Source organism: Hemiscyllium ocellatum, chromosome 43 (genome assembly GCF_020745735.1).
Source record: "Hemiscyllium ocellatum isolate sHemOce1 chromosome 43, sHemOce1.pat.X.cur, whole genome shotgun sequence".
Classification (NCBI taxonomy): Eukaryota; Metazoa; Chordata; class Chondrichthyes; order Orectolobiformes; family Hemiscylliidae; genus Hemiscyllium; species Hemiscyllium ocellatum.
In genome coordinates, this window is record NC_083443.1 from 28,350,411 (window position 1) to 28,354,766 (window position 4,356).

Below are 4,356 nucleotides of genomic sequence, written 5' to 3' on the forward strand. Positions count from 1 at the left end.
CTGAAATCCCAGCAAGGCAGTTCGAAGAATTGAATTTTGTTTCCAAATACTGAAATTAAAACATTGATACGAGACGAGTCAGATTGTGGTAAAAATAGACTGGCTCGCCAGTATTGTCTGGAGTAGAAAATCGCCTCTCTCTTACCTGCCTGGGCCATATGTGACTCCAATCCAACTGACCTCTTGGATCAGCTTAACAGGCCATTAAATCAGGAAGAGAGAGGTTGGTAACAAATGCCAGATTGAGATTAAAACACAGTCCACAAATACACAGAGTGAGGTTTTAAAATAATTACCAGTTCCATTGCAGAGAGATTGGCAACTGCACCCAGCGCATTATGGCACAGTTCAACAATTTCTACACTATCTTTAAAATGTTCCTAAGCTGTCAAGACACCATCCTCCACATTCCTCCTCGCTTTATCCGCACTGCTTCAACATCAAGATTCATCTACATTAAAGATGTTCATCCCTAGCAGCAACGTCATGGTAATACCACTGGACTAGCAATGCAGAAACCCAGGTTCAAATCCCAACATGGCAGATGGGGTATTCAATAAAATCTGGAGTGAAAGAGTTGGTTGAATGGTCATGTTCCCTCACCCAAAGACTAGTTAAGCCAGTGAAATTTGACTCTGCAGAGAGCAGTTGAGGCCAAAACATTGCACGATTGCAATAAAGAGCGGGGTCTAGTATTCAGGACAAAAGTGACCAGAGGGTATGAGAGAAAAGCATAATGAACGGCAGAACAGGCTTTAAAGCCCATGTGGCTCACTAATGCCCTTTAAAGAAGGAAATATGCCATCCTTACTTGCTCTGGCCTACTCATGATCTCAGATCCACAGCAATGTGGTTAACCTTTAACTGCCCTCTGGGAAACTGTAGATGGACATATCTCGGGACACACCGATCTCAAGAACAAGGAGTTTCATGTTAAAAAGTTGTTATTTCTGTTAGTGGGAGCTTGCTGCATGCAAATTGGCTGCATGTCAAATGTATTTAATTGGCTGTGAGACTCTTTGGGACTTGCCGTGGTTGCAAAAAGTGACAAATGCAATTTTGTAGGAGCAACTTACTGCAGAAGCTGGAATCTATGCTGAAAACAAAAACATGCTGGAAATTTACTGCAGGTCAGGCAGCATCCATGGAGAGAGAGAGAGAGAGAGCAAGCTGACGTTTCAAGTCTAGATGACTCTTCATCACAGCAATTTGGTTTTCGCCTTCATATTTTACGTATTTTAAGTCTGAGATGGTGAATGAGTAATAGGAAATTTCCAGTGCTCTCGTCCACTCTGGGTGTGCCCTGCATCATTTCAACCACCACTGATTTGAGTTAAAAATAACCTCCCTTTGAGGTTCATAATAATGACTTACAAAAATCAGACTAGCAAACTTTCTCACTGCAAAACCGCAACTAAATCTGAAAAATAACAAATTAGATAACAAATAACCTGGTTTATACTCATTCTCTTTTTCTTAGCTTCACTTTTCTCTGCACCTCTTATCTAACAGTCTTGTCTAAATATCAACTCCTGCCCAGAACTCAGAAGATTAGAAAGTGCAGTGACATAACTAGACTCTACTGCTGTCCCCCTGGAGTAATCCCCTGTTAATGTGGCCTTACCAATTAGCATGCATACAGTGGTGCCTCAATCTACACCTGAAACCAGTCGCCAGAACTCAGTTTTCACAGCAAAATCGGAAAACACAGGTGACTTACTGGTGATGGTTAATAGAGAGAAAGGAAACCCCATGGTGACATGGTGATGGAGGCACAATGCTCAGTTGAGTTCAAGATATACAAAAAATTACAATGAAATCAGGATTCACATCTTTACCTAGAATGGGGGCGGCGGGGGTGAATATAGAACTCTGTCACCATTGCTGAGGCGAAGAGTATTGCAAAATGAAGTCAGAACAAGGAGAAAAGGAGGAGAAGAATGGGGCAATAGAGCAAAGAGGAGGAAGATATGGTCATATATTAATATGAAAATTAGGGTAGAAGCTATCTCTTGTAGGACAGATGGACCAAATGGCCTGTTTCTATGCTGCAGACTCAATAATAACTGGATCCCAAGCTCAGCAGGATTCTAAGGCATGTCCCCAACCAACAGTGACAATGCTGTAATAGGAAATCCAAAAAGGGGATGTCTTCAAAGACTGAATTGGGTTGAACTCTCTGATTGGACACAATGATCACATGGCTTCAAACCATCCCACAATTGGTTGCCTGGCACCTCCAAATACCCAAGGCCCTACCTTCACATACTGATGAACAGAATCACATCATCCCATTGGATGATTCCAGATGCCAATCAAGCAGCTATTACACCCCCATTTTAATATTTATATTAATTACATCAAATTAAGTATATTTAATTATATTGTATGTCGTTGTTTTGGGCTCCTCACTTTAGGTTGGGTTCATTGGTAGAGGGTTGCTTTGTGGAGTGGAGGCTTGTGACCTATGGTGTGCCACAAGGATCGGTGCTGGGTCCAATGCTTCTTGTCATTTTTATAAATGATTTTGATATGAATATAAAAGGTATGGTTAGTAAGTTTACAGATGACACCAAAATAGGTGGTGTAGTGGACAGCGAAGAAGGTTACCTCAAAGTACAACGGGACCTTGATCATATGGGCCAACGGGCTGAGGAGCAGCAGATGGAGTTTAATTTAGATCAATGTGAGATGTTGCATTTTGGTAAGGCAAACCAGGGCAAGACTTCTACAGTTATACAGGACCCTGGGGGTGCAGGTATATAGTTCTTTGAAAGTTAAGTCGCAGGCAGACAGGATGGTGAAGAAACCATTTGGCATGCTTGCCTTCATTGGTCAGAACATTGAATTTAGGAGCTGAGAGGTCATTTGCAGCTGTCCAGGACATTGGTGAAGCCACTTTTAGAATACTGCACACAATTCTGGTCACCCTTCTATAGAAAGGATGTTGTTAAACTTAAGAAGGTGCAGAAAAGATTTACAAGGATTTCGCCTGGACTGGAGGGTTTGAGTTAGGGGAGAAGCTGAATAGGCTGGGGCTTTTTACCCTGAATCGTCAGGGGCTGAGGGGTGACCTTATAGAGGTTTATAAAACCGTGGATGACGTGAATAGACAAGGTCTTTTCCCAGGGTGGGAAGTCTAAAACTAAAGGGCATAGGTTTAAGGTGAGGGGGGGGGAAAGATTTGAAATGGACCTGAGAGGCAACTTTTTCATACAGAGGGTGCTGTGTGTCTGAAATGAGCTGCTAGTGAAGTGGTGGAGACTGATACAAATACAACATTTAAATTGCATCTGGATGGGTATATGAATAGAGCAAACTGCTGGCAAATGGGACTAGGTCAGATTGTGATATCTTGTTGGCATGGATGAGTTGGACTGAAGGATCTATTTCCATGCTGTGTGATCCTATGACTCTATAATTGGATTGGAAGCAGTTCAGTCACTCAGCTGACTCATATATTGAAAAGACTGTCATTTGAAGAAAGATTGAGCAGGTTGAGCCCATGTCCACTTGAGTTAGTAATCTTTCTGAAACAGATATCATTTTGAGGAGTCTGAATAGGGTTGATAGTGGGACGATGTTTCTCCATGTTAGAAAATCTATAATTAGGAGGTACAATTTAACATTAATGAGTCTCCTGTTTAAGACAAAGGTGAGGAGGAATCCTCTTGCCAACAAGCAATAATGGTGAGTCATTGAATATATTTAAGACCATAAGACCATAAGACATAGGAGTGGAAGTAAGGCCATTCAGCCCATCGAGTCCACTCCGCCATTCGATCATGGCTGATGGGCATTTCAACTCCACTTACCAGCGTTCTCCCCGTAGCCCTTAATTCCTCGAGACAACAACAATCTATCAATTGCTACCTTGAAGACATTTAGCGTCCCGGCCTCCACTGCACTCCGAGGCAATGAATTCCACAGGCCCACCAAGGCTGACTTTAACTGATCAACAAGTAAGTCAAGGGGAAAAGGCAAAGATGCAAGGAAATACAGATAAGACCTGCACTCCTGCAAATTTTTCTAGAACTGATTGTTGTGCCTCTTGCCCTGTGCAGTTTAGAGGGCACACTGGTTAATACCACAGTCAGATCAACCGGGTGATGAAGCAAGCTGAAAGGAACAGGCCAGCCATCCCTGTTTCTATTTCCACTATTCTTACCAAAAACAAGTGTTAAAAGAGATTGAAGAAACAAATTTCTACTTTCCTCGGAAGTTGCCCCAGGATTTAATATTTAGTTTCTGGCAACCCTAGGTCAACCCACAGCAGGATGGCATCCCTGGAGATGTCTATCCATATAATAGCATTCAGGATTCTGAAAGAGATTCAGTAATAGCTGGAGAAACTCA